This window comes from Amblyraja radiata, chromosome 7, assembly GCF_010909765.2.
Source record: "Amblyraja radiata isolate CabotCenter1 chromosome 7, sAmbRad1.1.pri, whole genome shotgun sequence".
NCBI classification, from domain to species: Eukaryota; Metazoa; Chordata; class Chondrichthyes; order Rajiformes; family Rajidae; genus Amblyraja; species Amblyraja radiata.
The window spans coordinates 2,202,841-2,229,264 of record NC_045962.1 but is presented as its reverse complement, the minus strand read 5'-3'; the positions used below and the strand labels follow the sequence as shown (position 1 = coordinate 2,229,264).

At 51.4% G+C, this 26,424-nt stretch overlaps 1 protein-coding gene and 1 long non-coding RNA gene across 2 annotated transcripts in view; one reads left to right on the top strand and one right to left on the bottom strand.

The window, feature by feature from the left end:
- LOC116975667 (mucin-5AC-like) overlaps window positions 1-26,424 on the bottom strand; it is a 516,444-nt gene that overhangs the window by 31,877 nt on the left and 458,143 nt on the right. The gene's annotated exons all lie outside the window — the stretch shown is intronic.
- LOC116974935 lies at window positions 947-21,581 on the top strand. The gene is made up of 3 exons (XR_004412488.1): window positions 947-1,054; window positions 20,933-21,145; window positions 21,488-21,581. It is a non-coding gene; the product is annotated as an uncharacterized LOC116974935 (long non-coding RNA).

Genomic DNA, 26,424 nt, shown 5'->3' with positions numbered 1-26,424 from the left:
ATTCAGCCCCCGCCCCCGAGTGTCAGTCAGTCACCAAAATACATTCTCCACAAGCTCTCCACTGACTTTCCCCCTCCTCCCGCAATCTCCAGTCACCCATTCACTCCTTAGGGCAGCACAAGGGGCAGCAGTAGAGTTGCTGCCTCACTGCGCCAGAGACCCGAGTTAGATCCTGACTACGGCTGCTGTCTGTGCAGAGTTTGCACGTTCCCCATGTGTCGGCGTGGGTTTTCCCCGGGTGCTCCGGTGTCCTCTCACACTCCAAAGACGTACAGGTTTGTAGGTTAATTGTCTTTGGTATAAATTGTAATTGTCCCCAGTGTACAGGATAGTGCAAGTGTACGGGGATCACTGGTCAGCGCGGAATCAGGGTCAAAGGACGAAGGGCCTGTTCCCGTGCTATACCTGCCCTTCTCTTCCACTATACTCACATTTCTACTTGCCCTCCTCCCCTCTCCACACTGTCCCACATTCACCCTCCCCTGGGGTCCGCTCCCACCAATGGATTCCTGTCACATCTCCCCAGACTCCTTCCTGCCACCTCCACCCCGATACCAGACCTCCCTCTCCCCCTCCATACTCCCCAGCACCAACATTCCAGACCTCCCCCTCCCCACTCCCACCTCACCTCACTCCAGACCTCCCCCTCCCCACTCCCCAACATCAGCCTCTGCTCACTCCAGAAATCCGCCTCACCTTTTCCCAACCTCCCTCCACCCCCCAATTCCATGCCTCCTCCCACAAACCCCTTCTGATCCCCCTCCCCACTCCACACACCCTCCCGTCCATTACAGACCCCCTCCTCCCCTCTCTCTCTCCAGATTTCCTTACCCACACCCCAGCCTCTCTCCTCCATCTCCTCGATGACAATATCCCACAAGTCACCCTCCCCTGCCCTTTCCCCACCAGCACGGACGTTTGGGGTCAGAAATATCAATACCTGATGTCAGATAAAAACCATCAATACCTGAGGTTGTATCTGGTTCTGGGACGGTGGACACATCCTTCCGGGGTTCAGCTGTTGTTTCCTGGGGTTCAGCTGTTGTTTCCTGGGGTTCCCCAGTTGGTACGGAGGCTGGATCTGTAATAAAGTGTGGACAGACAGTGGGTGTAGTGTGGAAATAATCCAGCATCTCTGCGGGATGGGAGCAGAGGGAAGTGCACGGCCGACACCAGTCTCTGGTGACACCAACGGTCCAGCCCTCTCCTGCACCGTGTATCCTGACACCCCCAGTACATCCCACTCCACAGTGGAGTGACCGTTACTGCCTCCCAGCTCCTCCACCCCACACACCTCACACATTGGGACCCGTCCCTGCATCACTCCGCTCTGCTCCCCACTCCCTCTGCTCCTCACCCCCATCATTCCCGTCGTCACTCTGCCCTCATTCCCCTCCGCTCGCCCCTCCCTGCCCTCTCACCTCCTCCTCCACCCTGCCTCTCCCTCACCCACCCTTTCCCTCTCTCTCACCCCCTCTGTCCCACTCCACCCTCTCCCTGCTTCCCCCTCACATCCCGGCTCACTCGGTTTCGGGCGAGGGGAGGGGACGGGTCGGTCCTGAGGCGAGTGAGGGGAGGGAACGGCCTGGTCTCATGGAGGGGAGACCCCTGGGGGAGGGGATAGGGGACGGCTCAGGTTGGGGTTCGAGGGGTGGTCTTGGTCCGGGGGGAGGAGAGGTGAAGACTCGGTCATTGGGGAGGGGTTGTGGGTCAGTTTGGGTCCCTTGAGGGGGGCGGGAGTATAGAGGATATCTCTGTCCCAGGGAGGGGGTCCCAGGCTCAGTCCCAGGGGGCACAGTGAGGGACACTGCGGGTCAGTGGGAGATATCACGGTGTATCTCAGTCCACAGATGATCATCCCAGCCAAGTTATTGATACAGACTGTGACTCACCGGGGCCCAAGCACTGAGCCCTCTTGTACCCACACGTCACTGCTGCCAACCTGAGAATGATCTGCTTAATCCCACCTGTTGCTCTCTGTCCAAAAGCCAATTCTCAATCCATGTCAGTGTGTGAACAATTCCATGTGCTCTGACCTTGTTGACCAGCCTCTTGTGCAGGAACGTACTAAATGCTTTCTGAAAATCCCCCACAGCCCAGTCACTGGTTCCCTCATCTGTTCTACTGGACGTGTCCTCAATGTGCTCCAGGGACAACAGTGTCTCTGCTCAATCCTCAGATTATTTCACCACATGTCTGTTACTCCAGTAATACCCCACTGATCCAGCACGCTCGGTACAATGGTGGTGCCAGCCTTTCAAGAGTCTCGGACCGTATTCCTTTAACACTCTTACACATCACAGTAACTCAGTGGGTCAGGCAGTAGTTCTGGGGAACATAGATAGGTGACATTTAAGGACAACCCCAAGAGATGTAATAAATAGATAATGGGGAAAAGGCTAACTAGAGAGAGAGTGGGACCCCTCAGGAATCAATGCGGTCAACTCTGTGTAGAGCCACAGGAGATGGGCAAGGTCGTCAACCAGTATTTCTCCTCTGTATTTACCGAGGAGAAAGACAGGAGGATTGAGGAACTTGGAGCAGTCAATGGAAGTATCTTGAGACCAGTCAGTGTTGTGGTCCAAGTGATGCTGAAGGTACTATCGTGTATGAAGATAGACAAATCTCCAGGGCCTGATCAGATATATCCGTAGAAATTGTGGGAAACCAGAGAGGAAATTGCGTCAGCCCTGGTTAATATTCACGAGGAGTCTTTAAATACAGGAGAGGGGCTGGAAGACTGAATGGTGGCAAATGTTGTGACTAGAAAGGTCGATGAGGGCAGAGCTTTAGATGTTGTATGAATGGAATTCAGTAAAGCATTCGACAAGTATCCTCATGGTAGGCTGCTCTGGAAGGTTAGATGGAATGGGATCCAAGGAGAGATAGCTGAATGGATAGAAAACTGACTTCATGGAAGGAAGCAGAGGGTGATGGTGGAAGTTTGCTTCTCGGACTGGAGGCCTGTAACTAGTGGTGTGCCTCAGGGTTCAGTGCTGGGCCCGTTACTGTTTGTCATCTATATCAATGATTTGGATGGGAACATACATGGCAAGATTAGCAAGTTTGCAGATGATACATAAGTGAGTGGTTTTACCGATAGTGAAGATGGTTGTGAAAAATTGCAGCAGGATCTTGATCGATTGGGCGGGTGGGCTGACGTGGATTAAATTGAATACAGTAATGTGAGATGTTGAATTTTGGGAAGTCTAATATGAGCAGAACCTACACATTGAATGGTAGTGCTCCAGGGAGTGTTGTGGAGCAGTGGGATCTAGGAGTGTAGGTGCATAGTTCCCTGAAGGTGGAGTTACAGGTAAATCGGGTGGTCAAAAAGGCTTTTAGCACATTGGCCTTTATCAGCCAGAGTATCGAGGATATAAGTTGGGAGGTCGTGTTGCAGTTGTTTACGACGTTGGTGAGGCCACAATTAGAGTATTGTGTTCGTTTCTGGACACCGTGTTATAGGAAAGATGTTGTCAAGCTGGAAAATGTTGAGAGGATATTTACAAGGATGTTGCCAGGGCGAGAGAACTTTATTCTTTGGAGCACAGGAGGATGAGGGGTGATCTTCTAGAGGTGTCTGAGATTATGGGAGGAATTAATCGGGTAGATGCAGTCTCTTGCCGAAAGTAGGTGAATTGAGGGCCAGAGGACAAGGTTCAAGGTGAAGGGGAAAAGATTTAATAGAAATCTGAGGGGTAACTTTTTCTCACAATGGATGGTGGATGTATACAACAAGCTGTGAGAGGTGGCAATTATGGCAGGGACCATCCCAACATTTAAGAAATAGTTATATAGGCACATGGATAGGACAAGTTTGGAGGGATATGGACCAAATGCTGGCAGGACGGACTAGTGTAGCTGGAACATGTTGGCCAGTGGGTGAGTTGTTTCCACACTGTATCACTCTATGACCCCATGACAGGGTTAATGAGGACAAGTGAAAATGTGTGAGAGGCTTTGGTACCTGAGGATTTGTCTCCCACTAGGATAGAAGCCGATTCCTGGACGGATTCTCCAGTCGATGATCCCTGGGTCTGTTCCACTGTGGACATCTGGGGATCTGGAATAAAGGAACAGAGACACGGGAGTGTGGCAACACTACAACAGGTCATCAGACAGTCAGTGGAGTTTGGGAATTGGAGGACTGGGTCTGTGGAGAGAGCAGCATCATCCAGTCTCATTTCACCCACTCTCCTTCTGAAATGTCTGTCACTCCACGTCACTCCCCTCATTCCGAGTCGGGGTGAATTTGAGGGGCTTGCCACAGTCACAGATTACAGAGCACGGAAACAGGCCCATCAGCCCAACTCATCCATGCCGACACATCTCAGCTAGTTCCATTTGCCCACATATTGGCCCAAATTCCTCTAAACCTTTCCCGTCCTTGTAAATGTTGTTATTATACCTGCCTCCACTATCTTCTCTGAAACATGTAGAAACAAAGACTGCAGATGCTGGTTTATACCAAACATAGACACAAAGAACCTAGCGGGTCAGACAGCATCTGTGGAGAAAAAGGATGGGTGTCATTTCGTGTCGCTACTGCTCTTCAGTCGGAAGAAGTGACCCGACCCGGAACGTCACCCATCCTTTCTCCAAAGATGCTGTCTGACCCGTTGAGTTACTCCAGCTTTTTGTGTCCATCTCCAGAGAAAACAATCCAGGGTTGTCCAATCCCTCCTTAAAGCTAATGCGCTCTAATCCAGGCAGATTCTCTGGAGAAAGACGCAAAAAGCAGGAGTAACTCAGTGAGGCAGGCAGCGTCTCTGGAGCGAAGGAATGGGTGACAATTTGGGTCGAGACCCTTCTTCAGACTGAGAGTTAGGGAAGAGGGAGACTGGAGATATGGAAGACTAAGGTGTGAAAACAACAGATCAAAGCAGACTATGACAGGTATCAATGTTCTTCTTGACATTAACTGTATAATTCCCCCTTGCATTTGACCTCCCAGAGTGCAACACCTCACATTTGTTTGGATTAAACTTCATCTGCCACTTCTCTACCCACTTCAGTAACTGATCTATATCCCACTGTATACTTTGACAGCCTTCCTCACAGTCCGCACCTCCACCTACAGTATATTGGTGTAATCTGAAAACATACTAACCAACCCACTTATATTTATGTCCAAAAAATGCCACAAAGTGCTGGCGTAACTCAGCGGGTCAGGCAGTATCTCTGGAGGACATGAACTATCCATTTTCTCCAGAGATTCTGCATCATTCACTGTTACTCCAACACTTTGCATACATATATAAATATGGTCGTTTACAAAAAAATACAAAGTGCCAAAAAGTTGTTGTAACATAATGGACACTCTGTGTTGGACATAAGTTTAAGATGAGAGGGGATAGATTTAACAGGAACCAGTGGAGCAACTATTTTTATTCAGAGTGTGGTGGGTGTATGGAACGAGCAGCCAGATAAAGTGGACACAAAGTTCTGAATAGGTCGGGAAGTCAGGAAGTTATGTTGCAGTTACATAGCACATTGGTTGGGCTGCATTTGGAGTATTGTTATAGCCGTTGTGGTTGCCCCATTACAGGAGTGATGTGGAGGCTTTGGACAAGGAGCAGAAGGAGTTTACCAGAATGCTGCCTGGATTACAGGGCATTAGCTTTAAGGAGACATTGGACTACCCTGGATTGTTTTCTCTGGAGATGGACACAAAAAGCTGGAGTAACTCAGTGAGACAGGCAGCATCTCTGGAGAGAAGGAATGGGTGACATTTTGAGTCGAGACCCTTCTTCAGACTGAGTCAGGGAACAGGGAGACTGGAGATATGGAAGGGTAGGGTGTGAAAACAACAGATCAAAGCAGACTGTGGAAAGCAAATGTAGACACAAAATGCTGGAGTACCTCAGCGGGCCAGGCAGCATCTCTGGAGGGAAGAAATGGTCAAGCAAATGTTGAATGGTTCATTGTTAGCAGGGGGAGGGGGCGGGGGAGATGATGACAAGGCATAATATCAGTATTATTAATCAGGAGGACAGTGAAACGAGTCAGAGAATGAGGGTGGGGGAGGGACGGAGGGAGAGGAAAAGCAAAGGGTTATTAGAAATTAGAGAAATCTATTATCAAACCACTGTGTTGTAAGCTGCCCTAACGAAATATGAGGTGCTATTTATCCATTTTGTGTTGGGCCTCACTCTGACAGTGGAGGAGGCCCAGGACAGAAAGGTCAGTATGGGAATAGGAGGAGGAGTTAAAGTGTTTAGCAACCGGGAGATCTCGTTGGCCTTGGTGGACTGTGCGGAGGTATTCAGGAGGTGTTTTCTCTGGGTTGTCGAGGCTAAGTATAGATCAGACAGAAGTATATAAAATTATGAAGCAATGATGAGTCCCCCAGGGTGGAAATGTCAAAGATTAGAAAGCACAGCTTTAAGATACAAGGTGCAAAGTTTAAGAGATGTGGGGGGCAAGTCTTTTACACAGTGGTGGGGGCCTGGAACGTGCTGCCAGAAGTGGTGGTGGAGGCTGATACGATAGTGGATATTACGTTTTTTGGTGAGGCATGTTTGTATGCAGGAAATGTAGGGATATGGATCACGTGCAGGCAGAGGTTCAAATTGGCATCATGTTCGGCACGGACTTTGTGGGGTGATGGGCCTGTTCCTGTAATGTCCTGTTTAGTTTAGTTTGGAGATACAGCGTGGAAACAAGGCCCTTCAGCCCACCGTGTCCGCACTGACCAGCGATCCCCGCACACTAACACTAAACTACACACTATACTACACACCAGGGACAATTTACAATTTACTGGAGTAACTCAGTGGGTCAGGCAGTAGTTCTGGGGAACATAGATAGGTGACGTTTCAGGTCGGGAGCCTTCGTCAGACCAATTGCAGGATGGGGAAAAGCTGGATGAGAGGTGAGGCAGGACAAACCTATCCACCTGTACATCTTTGGAGTGTGGAAGGAAACCGAAGCCCCCAGAGAAAACCCACGCAGGTCACTGGGAGAACGTACAAACTCCGTACAGACAGCACCCATAGTCAGGATCAAACCCGGGTCTCTGGCGCTGTAAGCCAGCAACTCTACCGCTGCACCACCGTGCTGCCTTTTTCTATGTTCCATGCTCCCCACCACTGATACCTGAGCTTGCAGACCCTGCTGGGTCACTAGTTAAACCCGGTCCAGAGTCTCCAGTCCCTGCTCCCTGGGGTTCCAAAGTTGTGTACAACGATGGAACTGGAAGAAGAGAGAGGAGGAGGGACAGGGAGAGTAAAAGAGCAAAAACACATTGAACAGCTGATCAGGAGGGAAGTTGGCTGCAGAGATCAAGAGTCACATGAGTATAGAAGCTGGGATGTAATGTTAAAATTGTACAAGGCATTGGTGAGACCAAATCTGGAGTATGGTGTACAATTTTGGTCGCCCAATTATAGGAAGGATGTCAACAAAATAGAGAGAGTACAGAGGAGATTTACTAGAATGTTGCCTGGGTTTCAACAACTAAGTTACAGAGATAGGTTGAATAAGTTAGGTCTTTATTCTCTGGAGCGCAGAAGGTTAAGGGGGGACTTGATAGAGGTCTTTAAAATGATGAGAGGGATAGACAGAGTTGATGTGATCAAGCTTTTCCCTTTGAGAATAGGGAAGATTCAAACAAGAGGACATGACTTCAGAATTAAGGGACAGAAGTTTAGGGGTAACATGAGGGGGAACTTCTTTACTCAGAGAGTGGTAGCGGTGTGGAATGAGCTTCCAGTGGAAGTGGTGGCGGCAGGTTCGTTGGTATCATTTAAAAATAAATTGGATAGGCATATGGATGAGAAGGGAATGGAGGGTTATGGTATGAGTGCAGGCAGGTGGGACTAAGGGAAAAAAGTTGTTCGGCACGGACTTGTAGGGCCGAGATGGCCTGTTTCCGTGCTGTAATTGTTATATGGTTATATGGTTAGTCCGTGCTGACAGCAACACACACCAAATCTCACAGGTCCCACATCTCAACTGGAACATTACACACTCCTCCAACACGCTCCACGCCACGCTTCCTTGTTCCTCCTCGACTCTCCTACAGAGCTCTATCCCTGGAATATGATATAGTTGGGATCACGGAGACATGGCTCCAGGGTGACCAAGACTGGGAGCTGAACATACAGGGATATTCAATATTCAGGAGGGATAGACAGAAAGGAAAAGGAGGCGGGGTAGCGTTGCTGGTTAGAGAGGAGATTAACGCAATAGAAAGGAAGGACATTAGCTTGGAGGATGTGGAATCGATATGGGTAGAGCAGTAAACGCTGGTGGGAGTTGTGTACAGGCCACCTAACAGTAGTAGTGGAGTTGGGGATGGCATCAAACAGGAAATTAGAAATGCGTGCAACTAAGGTAAAACTGTTATAATGGGTGACTTCAATCTACATATAGATTGGGTGAAACAAATTGGCAGGGGTGCTGAGGAAGACGATTTCTTGGAATGCATGCAGGATAGTTTTCTAAACCAACATGTAGAGGAACCAACGAGAGAGCAGGCCATGTGCGTGGCCCCTTGGGCAAGAGTGACCATAATATGGTTGAGTTCTTCATTAGGATGGAGAGTGACATTGTTAATTCAGAAACAAGGGTCCTGAACTTAAAGAAAGACTTTGAGGGTATGAGACAAGATAGACTGGCAATTGATTCTTAAAGGGTTGACGGTAGATATGCAATGGACGGCATTTAAAAACTACATGGATGAACTACAACAATTGTTCATCCCAGTTTGGCAAAATAATAAATCAGGGAAGGTAGTGCATCCGTGGATAACAAGGGAAATCAGGGATAGTATCAAAACAAAAGATGAAGCATACAAATTAGTAGAAAAAGCAGCCGACCAAAAGGCTTAATTAGGAAATCTGAGGAAGGACATTATAGCCATAGAGGGAGTACAGAGAAGGTTCACCAGACTGATTACTGGGATGTCAGGACTGTCTTATGAAGAAAGACTGGATAGACTTGGTTTATACTCTCTAGAATTTAGGAGAGTGAGAGGGGATCTTATAGAAACTTATAAAATTCTTAAGGGGTTGGACAGGCTAGATGCAGGAAGATTGCTCCCGATGTTGGGGAAGTCCAGGACAAGGGGTCACAGCTTAAGGATCAGGGGGAAATCCTTTAAAACCGAGATGAGAAGAACTTTTTTCACACAGAGAGTGGTGAATCTCTGGAACTCTCTGCCACAGAGGGTAGTCGAGGCCAGTTCATTGGCTATATTTAAGAGGGAGTTAGATGTGGCCCTTGTGGCTAAGGGGCTCAGAGGGTATGGAGAGAAGGCAGGTACGGGATACTGAGTTGGATGATCAGCCATGATCATATTGAATGGCGGTGCAGGCTCGAAGGGCCGAATGGCCTACTCCTGCACCTAATTTCTATGTTTCTATGTTCTATGAAAGGGGAAATAGATTATGAAAGAAAACTGTCAGGGAACATAAAAACTGACTGCAAAACTTTTTATAGATATGTGAAGAGGAAAATGGTGATGATGGGGAACAAGGAAATGGCGGACCAATTGAATAACTACTATGGTTCTTTCTCCACTAAGGAAGACATAAATAATCTGCCGGATATAGCAAAGGACTGGGGGTTAAATGAGATGGATCAACTGAGTGAAATCCCGGTTAGCCGGGAAGTGGTGTTAGGTAAATTGAATGGATTAAAGGCCGATAAATCCCCAGGGCCAGATAAATTGCATCCCAGAGTACTTAAGGAAGTAGCCGCTGAAATAATGGATGCATTAGTGATAATTTTTCAAAACTCTTTAGATTCTGGAGTAGTTCCTGAGGACTGGAGGGTAGCTAATGTAACCCCGCTTTTTAAAAAGGGAGGGAGAGAGAAAACGGGGAATTACAGACCAGTTAGTCTAACATCGATGCTGGGGGAAATTCTGGAGTCAGTTATTAAAGATGGGATAGCAGCACATTTGGGAAGTGGTGAATTCATTGGACAAAGTCAGCATGGATTTATGAAAGGTAAATCATGTCTGACGAATCTCATAGAATTTTTCGAGGATGTAACTAGTGGAATGGATAAGGGAGAAACAGTGAATGTGTTATATCTGGACTTTCAGAAGGGTTTCAACAAGGTCCCACATAAGAGATTAGTATGCAAACTTAAAGCACACGGAAATGGGGGTTCAGCATTGATGTGGATAGACAACTGGCTGGCAGACAGGAAGCAAAGAGTAGGAGTAAATGGGACCTTTTCAGAATGGCAGGCAGTGACTAGTGGGGTACCGCAGGCTCAGTGCTGGGACCCCAGCTATTTACAATATATATTAATGATCTGGATGAGGGAATTGAAAGCAACATCTCCAAATTTGCGGATGACACGAAGCTGGGGGGCAGTGTTAGCTGTGAGGAGGATGCTAGGAGGCTGCAAGGTGACTTGGATAGGTTGGGTGAGTGGGCAAATGCATGGCAGATGCAGTATAATGTGGATAAATGTGAGGTTATCCACTTTGGTGGCAAAAACAGGAAAGTAGACTGAATGGTGGCCGATTAGGAAAAGGGGAGATGCAACGAGACCTGGGTGTCATGGTACACCAGTCATTGAAAGTAGGCATATAACCATATAACAATTACAGCACGGAAACAGGCCATCTCAACCCTTCTAGTCCGTGCCGAACACATAATCTCCCCTAGTCCCATATGGCGCTCAGACCATAAATATAACCAAATGCAGGTGCAGCAGGCAGTGAAGAAAGCAAATGGTATGTTAGCATTCATAGCAAAAGGATTTGTGTATAAGAGCAGGGAGGTTCTACTGCAGTTGTACAGGGTCTGGGTGAGAACACAACTGAAGTATTGCGTACAGTTTTGGTCTCCTAATCTGAGGAAGGACATTATTGCCATAGAGGGAGTACAGAGAAGGTTCACCAGACTGATTCCTGGGATAGCATATGAAGTAAGATTGGATAGACTTGGCTTGTACATGCTAGAATTTAGAAGATTGAGGGGGGATCTTATAGAAACTTATAAAATTCTTAAGGGGTTGGACAGGCTAGATGCAGGAAGATTATTCCCGATGTTGGGGATGTCCAGAACTAGGGGTCACAGTTTAAGGATAAGTGGGAAGTCTTTTAGGACCGACATGAGAAAATCATTTTTTACACAGAGAGTGGTGAATCTGTGGAATTCTCTGCCACAGAAGGTAGTTGAGGTCAGTTCATTGGCTATATTTAAGAGGGGGTTAGATGTGGCCCTTGTGGCTAAAGGGATCAGGGGGTATGGAGAGAAGGCCGGTACAGGATACTGAGTTGGATGATCAGCATTGATCATATTGAATGGTGGTGCAGGCTCGAAGGGCCGAATGGCCTACTCCTGCACATATTTTCTATGTTTCAATGTTTCTATGATCCTGACTAAGTCCATCCTTTTCCCGACTCACTCACACCCCTCACCCAATCCGTGCACACGCTCACTCGCTTCACCATTCAGCCCCCGCCCCCGAGTGTCAGTCAGTCACCAAAATACATTCTCCACAAGCTCTCCACTGACTTTCCCCCTCCTCCAGCAATCTCCAGTCACCCATTCACTCCTTAGGGCAGCACAAGGGGCAGCTGTAGAGTTGCTGCCTCACTGCACCAGAGACCCGAGTTAGATACTGACTAGGGCTGCTGTCTGTGCGGAGTTTGCACGTTCTCCATGTGTCAGCATGGGTTTTCCCCGGGTGCTCCGATGTCCTCTCACACTCCAAAGACGTACAGGTTTGTAGGTAAATTGGCTTTGGTATAAATTGTAAATGTCCCCAGTGTACAGGATAGTGCAAGTGTACGGGGATCACTGGTCAGCGCGGAATCAGGATTGAAGGACGAAGGGCCTGTTCCCGTGCTATACCTGCCCTTCTCTTCCACGATACTCACATTTCTACTTGCCCTCCTCCCCTCTCCATACTGTCCCACATCCACCCTCACCAGGGGTCTGCTCCCTCCAATGGATTCCTGGCTCTTCTCCCCAGACTCCCTCCTGCCACCTCCACCCCAATACCAGACCTCCCTCTCCCCCCTCCACACTCCCCAGCACCAACCTTCCAGTCCTCCCCCTCCCCACACCCACCTCCCCTCACTCCAGACCTCCCCTTCCCCACTCCCCACCATCAGCCTCCACACACTCCAGAAATCCGCCTCACCTTTTCCCAACCTCCCTCCACCCCCCAATTCCACGCCTCCTCCCACAAACCCCCTACTACCCTTCTGATCCCCCTCCCCACTCCACACACCCTCCCATCCATTACAGACCCCTCCTCCCCTCTCTCTCTCCAGATTTCCTCACCCCACACCCCAGCCTCTCTCCTCCATCTCCTCGATGCCAATATACCTCAAGTCACCCTCCCCTGCCCTTTCCCCACCAGCACGGACGTTTGTGGTCAGAAATATCAATACCTGATGTCAGATAAAAACCATCAATACCTGAGGTTGTATCTGGTTCTGGGACGGTGGACACATCCTTCCGGGGTTCAGCTGTTGTTTCCTGGGGTTCGGGTCTTGTTTCCTGGGGTTTGTGTGTTGTTTCCTGGGGTTTGTGTGTTGTTTCCTGGGGTTCAGCTGCTGTTTCCTGGGGTTCGGGTGTTTCCTGGGGTTCAGCTGCTGTTTCCTGGGATTCCCCAGTTGGTACGGAGGCTGGATCTGTAATAAAGTGTGGACAGACAGTGGGTGTAGTGTGGAATTAATCCAGCATCTCTGCGGGATGGGAGCAGAGGGAAGTGCACGGCCGACACCAGTCTCTCAATCTCACACATTGGGACCCGTCCCTGCATCACTCCGCTCGGCTCCCCACTACCTCTCCTCCTCACCCCCATCATTCCCATCGTCACTCTGCCCTCATTCCCCTCCGCTCGCCCCTCCCTGCCCTCTCACCTCCTCCTCGGCTTTGGTATAAATTGTAATTGTCCCCAGTGTACAGGATAGTGCAAGTGTACGGGGATCACTGGTCAGCACGGAATCAGGGTTGAAGGACGAAGGGCCTGTTCCCGTGCTATACCTGCCCTTCTCTTCCACTATACTCACATTTCTACTTGGCCTCCTCCCCTCTCCACACTGTCCCTCATCCACCCTCCCCTGGGGTCCACTCACTCCAATGGATTCCTGGCCCATCTCCCCAGACTCCCTCTTGCCTCCTCCACCCCAATACCAGACCTTCCTCTACCCCCTCCAGACTCCCGAGCACCAACCTTCCAGACCTCCCCCTCCCCACTCCCCCACTCCCACCTCCCTTCACTCCAGACCTCTCCCTCCCCACTCCCCAACATCAGCCTCTGCTCGCTCCAGATATCCGCCTCACCTTTTCCCAACTTCCCTCCATCCCCCAATTCCAAGCCTCCTCCCACAAACCCCCTTCTAATCCTCCTCCCCACTCCACACACCCTCCCGTCCTTTACAGACCCCCTCCTCCCCTCTCTCTCTCCAGACTTCCTCACCCCACACCCCAGCCTCTCTCCTCCAGCTCCTCGATGCCAATATTCCTCAAGTCACCCTCCCCTGACCTTTTCCCACCAGCACGGACGTTTGGGGTCAGAAATATCAATACCTGATGTCAGATAAAAACCATCAATACCTGAGTTTGTATCTGGTTCTGGGACGGTGGACACATCCTTCCGGGGTTCAGCTGTTGTTTCCTGGAGTTCAGCTGTTGTTTCCTGGGGTTCAGCTGCTGTTTCCTGGGGTTCGTGTGTTGTTTCCTGGGGTTCAGCTGTTGTTTCCTGGGGTTCGTGTGTTGTTTCCTGGGGTTCGTGTGTTGTTTCCTGGGGTTCGGGTGTTTCCTGGGGTTCGGGTGTTTCCTGGGGTTCGGGTGTTGTTTCCTGGGATTCCCCAGTTGGTACGGAGGCTGGATCTGTAATAAAGTGTGGACAGACAGTGGGTGTAGTGTGGAAATAATCCAGCATCTCTGCGGGATGGGAGCAGAGGGAAGTGCACGGCCGACACCAGTCTCTGGTGACACCAACGGTCCAGCCCTCTCCTGCACCGTGTATCCTGACACCCCCAGTACATCCCACTCCACAGTGGAGTGACCGTTACTGCCTCCCAGCTCCTCCACCCCACACACCTCACACATTGGGACCCGTCCCTGCATCACTCCGCTCTGCTCCCCACTCCCTCTGCTCCTCACCCCCATCATTCCCGTCGTCACTCTGCCTCATTCCTCTCCGCTCGCCCCTCCCTGCCCTCTCACCTCCTCCCCGGCTTTGGTATAAATTGTAATTGTCCCCAGTGTACAGGATAGTGCAAGTGTACGGGGATCACTGGTCAGCGCGGAATCAGGGTCGAAGGACAAAGGGCCTGTTCCCGTGCTATACCTGCCCTTCTCTTCCACTATACTCACATTTATACTTGGCCTCCTCCCCTCTCCACACTGTCCCATATCCACCCTCCCGTGGGGTCTGCTCCCACCAATGGATTCCTGGCCCATCTCCCCAGACTCCCTCTTGCCTCCTCCACCCCAATACCAGACCTTCCTCTACCCCCTCCACACTCCCCAGCACCAACCTTCCAGACCTCCCCCTCCCCACCTCCCACCTCCCCTCACTCCAGACCTCCCCCTCCCCACTCCCCAACATCAGCCTCTGCTCACTCCAGATATCCGCCTCACCTTTTCCCAACCTCCCTCCATCCCCCAATTCCAAGCCTCCTCCCACAAACCCCCTTCTAATCCCCCTCCCCACTCCACACACCCTCCCGTCCATTACAGACCCCCTCCTCCCCTCTCTCTCTCCAGATTTCCTCACCCCACACCCCAGCCTCTCTCCTCCATCTCCTCGATGACAATATTCCTCAAGTCACCCTCCCCTGACCTTTCCCCACCAGCACGGACGTTTGGGGTCAGAAATATCAATACCTGATGTCAGATAAAAACCATCAATACCTGAGGTTGTATCTGGTTCTGGGACGGTGGACACATCCTTCCGGGGTTCAGCTGTTGTTTCCTGGGATTCGGTTGTTGTTTCCTGGGGTTCAGCTGCTGTTTCCTGCGGTTCGTGTTTTGTTTCCTGGGGTTCGGGTGTTTCCTGGGGTTCGTGTGTTGTTTCCTGAGGTCCGGTTGTTTCCTGGGGTTCAGCTGTTGTTTCTTGGGGTTCAGCTGTTGTTTCCTGGGGTTCAGCTGTTGTTTCTTGGGGTTCAGCTGTTGTTTCCTGGAGTCTGGGTGTTTCCTGGGGTTCGGGTGTTGTTTCCTGGGATTCGTGTGTTGTTTCCTGGGGTTCAGCTGCTGTTTCCTGGGGTTCAGCTGTTGTTTCTTGCGGTTCAGCTGTTGTTTCCTGGGGTTCAGCTGTTGTTTCCAGGGGTTCAGCTGTTGTTTCCTGGGATTCAGCTGTTGTTTCCTGGAGTTTGTGTGTTTCCTGGGGTTCGGGTGTTGTTTCCTGGGATTCGGATGTTGTTTCCTGGGGTTCAGCTGCTGTTTCCTGGGGTTCGTGTGTTGTTTCCTGGGGTTTGGGTGTTTCCTGGGGTCCGTGTGTTGTTTCCTGAGGTCCGGTTGTTTCCTGGGGTTCGGCTGCTGTTTCCTGGGGTTCGCCTGTTGTTTCCTGGGGTTCGGCTGTTGTTTCCTGGGGTTCAGCTGTTGTTCCCTGGGGTTCAGCTGTTGTTTCCTGGGGTTCAGCTGTTGTTTCTTGGGGTTCAGCTGTTGTTTCCTGGGGTTCAGCTGCTGTTTCCTGGGGTTCAGCTGTTGTTTCCTGGGGTTCAGCTGTTGTTTCCTGGGGTTCAGCTGTTGTTTCCTGGAGTTTGGGTGTTTCCTGGGGATCGGGTGTTGTTTCCTGGGATTCGTGTGTTGTTTCCTGAGGTTCAGCTGCTGTTTCCTGGGGTTCGGGTGTTTCCTGGGGTTCAGCTGTTGTTTCCTGGGGTTCCCCAGTTGGTACGGAGGCAGGATCTGTAATAAAGTGTGGACAGACAGTGGGTGTAGTGTGGAAATAATCCAGCATCTCTGCGGGATGGGAGCAGAGGGAAGTGCACGGCCGACACCAGTCTCTGGTGACACCAACGGTCCAGCCCTCTCCTGCACCGTGTATCCTGACACCCCCAGTACATCCCACTCCACAGTGGAGTGACCGTTACTGCCTCCCAGCTCCTCCACCCCACACACCTCACACATTGGGACCCGTCCCTGCGTCACTCCGCTCTGCTCCCCACTCCCTCTGCTCCTCACCCCCATCATTCCCGTCCTCACTCTGCCCTCATTCCCCTCCGCTCGCCCCTCCCTGCCCTCTCACCTCCTCCTCGGGTTTGGTATAAATTGTAATTGTCCCCAGTGTACAGGATAGTGCAAGTGTACGGGGATCACTGGTCAGCGCAGAATCAGGGTCGAAGGACGAAGGGCCTGTTCCCGTGCTATACCTGCCCTTGTCTTCCACGATACTCACATTTCTACTTGCCCTCCTCCCCTCTCCACACTGTCTCACATCCGCCCTCCCCTGGGGTCTGCTCCCGCCAATGGGTTACTTGCCCATCTCCCCAGACTCCCTCCTGCCACCTCCACCCCAATACCAGACCTCCCTCTCCCCCCTCCACGCTCGCCAGCACCAACCTTCCAGACCTCCCCGTCCCCACTCACTCACTCCCACCTCCCTTCACTTCAGACCTCCCCCTCCCAACTCCCCAACATTAGCCTCCGCTCACTCCAGAAATCCGCATCATCTTTTCCCAACCTCCCTCCACCCCGCAAATACAAGCCTCCTCCCACAAACACCCTAGTCCCCTTCTGATCCCCCACCCCACTCCAAATGCCCTCCCGTCCATTACAGACCCCCTCCACCCCTCTCTCTGTCCAGATTTCCTCACCCCACACCCCAGCCTCTCTCCTCCATCTCCTCGATGCCAATATTCCTCAAGTCACCCTCCCCTGCCCTTTCCCCACCAGCACGGACGTTTGGGGTCAGAAATATCAATACCTGATGTCAGATAAAAACCATCAATACCTGAGGATGTATCTGGTTCTGGGACGGTGGACACATCCTTCCGGGGTTCAGCTGCTGTTTCCTGGGATTCGGATGTTGTTTCCTGGGGTTCGGGTCTTGTTTCCCGGGGTTTGTGTGTTGTTTCCTGGGGTTTGTGTGTTGTTTCCTGGGGTTCGTGTGTTGTTTCCTGGGGTTCAGCTGCGGTTTCCTGGGGTTCAGCTGTTGTTTCCTGAGGTTCAGCGGCTGTTTCCTGGGGCTCAGGTGTTTCCTTGGGTTCGGGTCTTGTTTCCTGGGGTTTATGTGTTGTTTCCTGGGGTTTGTGTGTTGTTTCCTGGGGTTCAGCTACTGTTTCCTGGGGTTCAGGTGTTTCCTGGGGTTCGGGTGTTTCCTGGGGTTCAGCTGCTGTTTCCTGGGGTTCCCCAGTTGGTACGGAGGCTGGATCTGTAATAAAGTGTGGACAGACAGTGGGTGTAGTGTGGAAATAATCCAGTATCTCTGCGGGATGGGAGCAGAGGGAAGTGCACGGCCGACACCAGTCTCTGGTGACACCAACGGTCCAGCCCTCTCCTGCACCGTGTATCCTGACACCCCCAGTACATCCCACTCCACAGTGGAGTGACCGTTACTGCCTCCCAGCTCCTCCACCCACACACCTCACACATTGGGACCCGTCCCTGCATCACTCCGCTCTGCTCCCCACTCCCTCTGCTCCTCACCCCCATCATTCCCGTCCTCACTCTGCCCTCATTCCCCTCCACGCTCGCCAGCACCAACATTCCAGACCTCCCCATCCCCACTCACTCACTCCCACCTCCCTTCACTTCAGACCTCCTCGTCCCCACTCACTCACTCCCACCTCCCCTCACTCCAGACCTCCCCCTCCCCACTCCCCAACATCAGCCTCCCCTCACTCCAGAAATCCGCCTCAACTTTTCCCAACCTCCCACATCCCCCAATTCCAAATCTCCTCCCACAAACCCCCTACTCCCCTTCTGATCCCCCTCCCCACTCCGCACACCCTCCCGTCCATTACAGACCCCCTCCTCCCCTCTCTCTCTCCAGATATCCTCACCCCACACCCCAGCCTCTCTCCTCCATCTCCTCGATGCCAACATTCCTCAAGTCACCCTCCCCTGCCCTTTCCCCACCAGCACGGACGTTTGGGGTCAGAAATATCAATACCTGATGTCAGATAAAAACCATCAATACCTGAGGTTGTATCTGGTTCTGGGACGGTGGACACATCCTTCCGGGGTTCAGCTGCTGTTTCCTGGGATTCGGATGTTGTTTCCTGAGGTTCAGCTGCTGTTTCCTGGGGTTCGTGTGTTGTTTCCTGAGGTCCGGTTGTATCCTGGGGTTCAGCTGCTGTTTCCTGGGGTTCGGCTGTTGTCTCTTGGGGTTCAGCTGTGTTTCCTGGTGTTCAGGCTGCTGTTTCCTGGGGTTCAGCTGTTGTTTCCTGGGGTTCAGCTGCTGTTTCCTGGGGTTCAGCTGTTGTTTCCTGGGGTTCAGCTGTTGTTTCCTGGGGTTCAGCTGTTGTTTCCTGGGGTTCGGCTGTTGTTTCCTGGGGTTCGGCTGTTGTTTCTTGGGGTTCAGCTGTTGTTTCCTGAGGTTCAGCTGCTGTTTCCTGGGGTTCATGTGTTGTTTCCTGGAGTTTGGGTGTTTCCTGGGGTTCGGGTGTTGTTTCCTGGGATTCGGATGTTGTTTCCTGGGGTTCAGCTGCTGTTTCCTGGGGTTCGTGTGTTGTTTCCTGGGGTTCGTGTGTTGTGACCTGGGGTTCGGGTGTTTCCTGGGGTTCGTGTGTTGTTTCCTGAGGTCCGGTTGTTTCCTGGGGTTCAGCTGCTGTTTCCTGGGGTTCGGCTGTTGTTTCCTGGGGTTCAGCTGTTGTTTCTTGGGGTTCAGCTGTTGTTTCCTGGGGTTCAGCTGTTGTTTCCTGGGGTTCAGCTGTTGTTTCCTGGGGTTCAGCTGTTGTTTCCTGGGGTTCAGCTGCTGTTTCCTGGGTTTCAGCTGTTGTTTCCTGGGGTTCAGGTGTTGTTTCCTGGAGTTTGGGGGTTTCCTGGGGTTCGGGTGTTGTTTCCTGGGATTCGTGTATTGTTTCCTGGGGTTCAGCTGTTGTTTCTTGGGGTTCAGCTGCTGTTTCCTGGGATTCCCCAGTTGGTACGGAGGCTGGATCTGTAATAAAGTGTGGACAGACAGTGGGTGTAGTGTGGAATTAATCCAGCATCTCTGCGGGATGGGGGCAGAGGGAAGTGCACGGCCGACACCAGTCTCTGGTGACACCAACTGTCCAGCCCTCTCCTGCACCGTGTATCCTGACACCCCCAGTACATCCCACTCCACAGTGGAGTGACCGTTACTGCCTCCCAGCTCCTCCACCCCACACACCTCACACATTGGGACCCATCCCTGCATCACTCCGCTCTGCTCCCCACTCCCTCTGCTCCTCACCCCCATCATTCCCGTCGTCACTCTGCCCTCATTCCCCTCCGCTCGCCCCTCCCTGCCCTCTCACCTCTTCCCCGGCTTTGGTATAAATTGTAATTGTCCCCAGTGTACAGGATAGTGCAAGTGTACGGGGAACACTGGTCAGCGCAGAATCAGGGTCGAAGGACAAAGGGCCTGTTCCCGTGCTATACCTGCCCTTCTCTTCCACTATACTCACATTTCTACTTGGCCTCCTCCCCTCTCCACACTGTCCCATCTCCACCCTCCCGTGGGGTCTGCTCCCTCCAATGGATTCCTGGCCCATCTCCCCAGACTCCCTCTTGCCTCCTCCACCCCAATACCAGACCTCCCTCTCCCCCTCCAGACTCCCCAGCACCAACCTTCCAGACCTCCCCCTCCCCACTCCCACCTCCCCTCACTCCAGACCTCCCCACTCCCCCACTCCCCCACTCCCACCACTCCAGACCTCCCCCTCCCCACTCCCCAACATCAGCCTCTGCTCGCTCCAGATATCCGCCTCACCTTTTCCCAACCTCCCACATCCCCCAATTCCAAGCCTCCTCCCACAAACCCCCTTCTAATCCCCCTCCCCACTCCACACACCCTCCAGTCCTTTACAGACCCCCTCCTCCCCTCTCTCTCTCCAGACTTCCTCACCCCACCCCCAGCCTCTCTCCTCCATCTCCTCGATGTCAATATTCCTCAAGTCACCCTCCCCTGACCTTTCCCCACCAACACGAATGTTTGGGGTCAGAAATATCAATACCTGATGTCAGATAAAAACCATCAATACCTGAGGTTGTATCTGGTTCTGGGACGGTGGACACATCCTTCCGGGGTTCAGCTGTTGTTTCCTGGGATTCGGTTGTTGTTTCCTGGGGTTCAGCTGCTGTTTCCTGGGGTTCGTGTTTTGTTTCCTGGGGTTCGGGTGTTTCCTGGGGTTCGTGTGTTGTTTCCTGAGGTCCGGTTGTTTCCTGGGGTTCAGCTGTTGTTTCTTGGGGTTCAGCTGTTGTTTCTTGCGGTTCAGCTGTTGTTTCTTGGGGTTCAGCTGTTGTTTCTTGCGGTTCAGCTGTTGTTTCTTGGGGTTCAGCTGTTGTTTCCTGGGGTTCAGCTGTTGTTTCCTGGGGTTCAGCTGTTGTTTCTTGGGGTTCAGCTGTTGTTTCCTGGAGTCTGGGTGTTTCCTGGGGTTCGGGTGTTGTTTCCTGGGATTCGTGTGTTGTTTCCTGGGGTTCAGCTGCTGTTTCCTGGGGTTCGGCTGTTGTTTCCTGGGGTTCAGCTGTTGTTTCCTGGGGTTCAGCTGTTGTTTCCTGGGGTTCAGCTGTTGTTTCTTGGGGTTCAGCTGTTGTTTCTTGCGGTTCAGCTGTTGTTTCTTGGGGTTCAGCTGTTGTTTCCAGGGGTTCAGCTGTTGTTTCCAGGGGTTCAGCTGTTGTTTCCTGGGGATCAGCTGCTGTTTCCTGGGGTTCAGCTGTTGTTTCCTGGGGATCAGCTGCTGTTTCCTGGGGTTCAGTTGTTGTTTCTTGGGGTTCAGCTGTTGTTTCCTGGGGTTCAGCTGTTGTTTCTTGGGGTTCAGCTGTTGTTTCTTGGGGTTCAGCTGTTGTTTCCTGGGGTTCAGCTGCTGTTTCCTGAGGTTCAGCTGTTGTTTCCTGGGGTTCAGCTGTTGTTTCCTGGGGTTCCGCTGTTGTTTTCTGGGGTTCAGTTGTTGTTTCCTGGAGTTTGGGTGTTTCCTGGGGTTCGGGTGTTCTTTCCTGGGATTCGGATGTTGTTTCCTGGGGTTCAGCTGCTGTTTGCTGGGGTTCATGTGTTGTTTCCTGGGGTTCGTGTGTTGTTTCCTGGGGTTCGGGTGTTTCCTGGGGTTCGGGTGTTTCCTGGGGTTCGGGTGTTTCCTGGGGTTCGTGTGTTGTTTCCTGAGGTCCGGTTGTTTCCTGGGGTTCAGCTGCTGTTTCCTGGGGTTCGGCTGTTGTTTCCTGGGGTTCAGCTGTTGTTTCTTGGGGTTCAGCTGTTGTTTCCTGGGGTTCAGCTGTTGTTTCCCGGGGTTCAGCTGCTGTTTCCTGGGGTTCAGCTGTTGTTTTTTGGGGTTCAGCTGTTGTTTCCTGGGGTTCAGCTGTTGTTTCCTGGGGTTCAGGTGTTGTTTCCTGGAGTTTGGGGGTTTCCTGGGATTCGTGTGTTGTTTCCTGGGGTTCAGCTGCTGTTTCCTGGGGTTCGGCTGTTGTTTCCTGGGGTTCAGCTGTTGTTTCCTGGGGTTCAGCTGTTGTTTCCTGGGGTTCAGCTGTTGTTTCTTGGGGTTCAGCTGTTGTTTCTTGCGGTTCAGCTGTTGTTTCTTGGGGTTCAGCTGTTGTTTCCAGGGGTTCAGCTGTTGTTTCCAGGGGTTCAGCTGTTGTTTCCTGGGGATCAGCTGCTGTTTCCTGGGGTTCAGCTGTTGTTTCCTGGGGATCAGCTGCTGTTTCCTGGGGTTCAGTTGTTGTTTCTTGGGGTTCAGCTGTTGTTTCCTGGGGTTCAGCTGTTGTTTCTTGGGGTTCAGCTGTTGTTTCTTGGGGTTCAGCTGTTGTTTCCTGGGGTTCAGCTGCTGTTTCCTGAGGTTCAGCTGTTGTTTCCTGGGGTTCAGCTGTTGTTTCCTGGGGTTCCGCTGTTGTTTTCTGGGGTTCAGTTGTTGTTTCCTGGAGTTTGGGGGTTTCCTGGGGTTCGGGTGTTGTTTCCTGGGATTCGTGTGTTGTTTCCTGGGGGCTGGGGTTCATGTGTTGTTTCCTGGGGTTCGTGTGTTGTTTCCTGGGGTTCGGGTGTTTCCTGGGGTTCGGGTGTTTCCTGGGGTTCGGGTGTTTCCTGGGGTTCGTGTGTTGTTTCCTGAGGTCCGGTTGTTTCCTGGGGTTCAGCTGCTGTTTCCTGGGGTTCGGCTGTTGTTTCCTGGGGTTCAGCTGTTGTTTCTTGGGGTTCAGCTGTTGTTTCCTGGGGTTCAGCTGTTGTTTCCCGGGGTTCAGCTGCTGTTTCCTGGGGTTCAGCTGTTGTTTTTTGGGGTTCAGCTGTTGTTTCCTGGGGTTCAGCTGTTGTTTCCTGGGGTTCAGGTGTTGTTTCCTGGAGTTTGGGGGTTTCCTGGGGTTCGGGTGTTGTTTCCTGGGATTCGTGTGTTGTTTCCTGGGGTTCAGCTGTTGTTTCCTGGGGTTCAGCTGCTGTTTCCTGGGATTCCCCAGTTGGTACGGAGGCTGGATCTGTAATAAAGTGTGGACAGACAGTGGGTGTAGTGTGGAAATAATCCAGCAGCTCTGCGGGATGGGAGCAGAGGGAAGTGCACGGCCGACACCAGTCTCTGGTGACACCAACGGTCCAGCCCTCTCCTGCACCGTGTATCCTGACACCCCCAGTACATCCCACTCTACAGCCCCTTCCCCTCCGCTCGCCCCTCCCTGCCCTCTCACCTCCTCCTCTACCCTGCCTCTCCCTCACCCACCCTTTCCCTCTCTCCCAACCCCGCTTTCCCACTCCACCCTCTCCCTGCTTCCCCCTCACCCCCTGACTAACTCGGTCTCGGGCAAGGGGAGGAGAAGGGGCGGTTCGGTCCTGGGGCGAGGGAGGGGAGGGAATGGCCTGGTCTCGGAGAGGGGAGATCCTTGGGGGAGGGGATAGGGAACGGCTCAGGTTGGGGTTCGAGGAGTGGTCTTGGTCCGGAGGGAGGAGAGGTGAAGACTCGGTCATTGGGGAGCGGTTGTGGGTCAGTTTGGGTCCCTTGAGGGGGGGGGGGAAGAGTATAGAGGATATCTCGGTCCCAGGGAGGGGGTCCCATGCTCGGTCCCAGGGGGCACAGTGAGGGACACTGCTGATCAGTGGAAGATATCACGGTGTATCTCGGTCCACAGATGATCGTCCCAGCCAAGTTATTGATACAGACTGTGACTCACCGGGGCCCAAGCACTGAGCCCTCTTGTACCCACACGTCACTGCTGCCAACCTGAGAATGATCTGCTTATTTCCACCTGTTGCTCTCTGTCCAAAAGCCAATTCTCAATCCATGTCAGTGTGTGAACAATTCCATGTGCTCTGACCTTGTTGACCAGCCTCTTGTGCAGGAACGTACTAAATGCTTTCTGAAAATCCCCCACAGCCCAGTCACTGGTTCCCTCATCTGTTCTACTGGACTGGCCACAGTCACAGATTATAGAGCACGGAAACAGGCCCTTCAGCCCAACTCATCCATGCCGACACATCTCAGCTAGTTCCATTTGCCCACATATTGGCCCAAATTCCTCTAAACCTTTCCCGTCCTTGTAAATGTTATTATTATACCTGCCTCCACTATCTTCTCTGAAACATGTAGAAGCAAAGACTGCAGATGCTGGTTTATACCAAACATAGACACAAAGAACCTAACGGGTCAGACAGCATCTGTGGAGAAAAAAGATGGGTGCCATTTCGTGTCGCTACTGCTCTTCAGTCGGAAGAAGTGACCCGACCCAGAACGTCACCCATCCTTTCTCCAAAGATGCTGTCTGACCCGTTGAGTTACTCCAGCTTTTTGTGTCCATCTCCAGAGAAAACAATCCAGGGTTGTCCAATCTCTCCTTTAAAGCTAAAGCGCTCTAATCCAGGCAGATTCTCTGGAGAAAGACGCAAAAAGCAGGAGTAACTCAGTGAGGCAGGCAGCGTCTCTGGAGTGAAGGAATGGGTGACAATTTGGGTCGAGACCCTTCTTCAGACTGAGAATTAGGGAAGAGGGAGACTGGAGATATGGAAGGCTAAGGTGTGAAAACAACAGATCAAAGCAGACTATGACAGGCATCAATGTTCTTCTTGACATTAACTGTATAATTCCCCCTTGCATTTGACCTCCCGGAGTGCAACACCTCACATCTGTTTGGATTAAACTTCATCTGCCACTTCTCTACCCACTTCAGTAACTGATCTATATCCCACTGTATACTTTGACAGCCTTCCTCACAGTCCGCACCTCCACCTACAGTATATTGGTGTAATCTGAAAACATACTACCCAACCCACTTATATTTATGTCCAAAAAATGCCACAAAGTGCTGGCGTAACTCAGCGGGTCAGGCAGTATCTCTGGAGGACATGAACTATCCATTTTCTCCAGAGATTCTGCATCATTCACTGTTACTCCAACACTTTGCATACATATATAAATATGGTCGTTTACAAAAAAATACAAAGTGCCAAAAAGTTGTAGTAACATAATGGACACTCTGTGTTGGACATAAGTTTAAGATGAGAGGGGATAGATTTAACAGGAACCAGTGGAGCAACTATTTTTATTCAGAGTGTGGTGGGTGTATGGAACGAGCAGCCAGATAAAGTGGACACAAAGTTCTGAATAGGTCGGGAAGTCAGGAAGTTATGTTGCAGTTATATAGCACATCGGTTGGGCTGCATTTGGAGTATTGTTATAGCCATTGTGGTTGCCCCATTACAGGAGTGATGTGGAGGCTTTGGACAAGGAGCAGAAGGAGTTTACCAGAATGCTGCTTGGATTACAGGGCATTAGCTTTAAGGAGACATTGGACTACCCTGGATTGTTTTCTATGGAGATGGACACAAACAGCTGGAGTAACTCAGTGAGACAGGCAGCATCTCTGGAGAGAAGGAATGGGTGACATTTTGAGTCGAGACCCTTCTTCAGACTGAGTCAGGGAACAGGGAGACTGGAGATATGGAAGGGTAAGGTGTGAAAACAACAGATCAAAGCAGACTGTGGAAAGCAAATGTAGACACAAAATGCTGGAGTAACTCAGCGAGACAGGCAGCATCTCTGGAGGGAAGAAATGGTCAAGCAAATGTTGAATGGTTCATTGTTAGCAGGGGGAGGGGGGGGGGAGATGATGACAAGGCATAATATCAGTATTATTAATCAGGAGGACAGTGAAACGAGTCAGAGAATGAGGGTGGGGGAGGGGCGGAGGGAGAGGAAAAGCAAAGGGTTATTAGAAATTAGAGAAATCTATTATCAAACCACTGTGTTGTAAGCTGCCCTAACGAAATATGAGGTGCTATTTATCCATTTTGTGTTGGGTCTCACTCTGACAGTGGAGGAGGCCCAGGACAGAAAGGTCAGTATGGGAATAGGAGGAGGAGTTAAAGTGTTTAGCAACCGGGAGATGTCGTTGGCCTTGGTGGACTGTGCGGAGGTATTCAGGAGGTGTTTTCTCTGGGTTGTCGAGGCTAAGTATAGATCAGACAGAAGTATATAAAATTATGAAGCAATGATGAGTCCCCCAGGGTGGAAATGCCAAAGACTAGAAGGCACAGCTTTAAGATACAAGGTGCAAAGTTTAAAATATGTGGGGGGCAAGTCTTTTACACAGTGGCGGGGGCCTGGAACGTGCTGCCAGAAGTGGTGGTGGAGGCTGATACGATAGTGGATATTACGTTTTGTGGTGAGGCATGTTTGTATGCAGGAAATGTAGGGATATGGATCACGTGCAGGCAGAGGTTTAAATTGGCATCATGTTCGGCACGGACTTTGTGGGGTGATGGGCCTGTTCCTGTAATGTCCTGTTTAGTTTAGTTTGGAGATACAGCGTGGAAACAAGGCCCTTCAGCCCACCGTGTCCGCACTGACCAGCGATCCCCGCACACTAACACTAAACTACACACTATACTACACACCTGGGACAATTTACAATAATACCAAGCCAATTAACCTACAAACCTGTACGTCTTTGGAGTGTGGGAGGAAAGCGAATTACCCAGAGAAAAACTACGCAGGTCACGGGGAGAACATACAAACTCCGTACAGACAACACCCATAGTCAGGATCAAACCCGTGTCTCTGGCGCTGTAAGCCAGCAACTCTACCGCTGAACCACCGTGCTGCCTTTATCTATGTTCCATGCTCCCCACCACTGATACCTGAGCTTGCAGACGCTGCTGGGTCACTAGTTAAACCCGGACCAGAGTCTCCAGTCCCTGCTCCCTGGGGTTCCAGAGTTGTGTCCAATGGTGGATCTGGAAGAAGAGAGAGGAGGAGGGACAGGGAGGGTAAAAGAGTAAAAACACACTGAACAGCTGATCAGGAGGGAAGTCGGCTGCAGAGACCAAGAGTCACCAGTCCGTGCTGACAGCAACACACACCAAATCTCACAGGTCCCACATCTCACCTGGAACATTACACACTCCTTT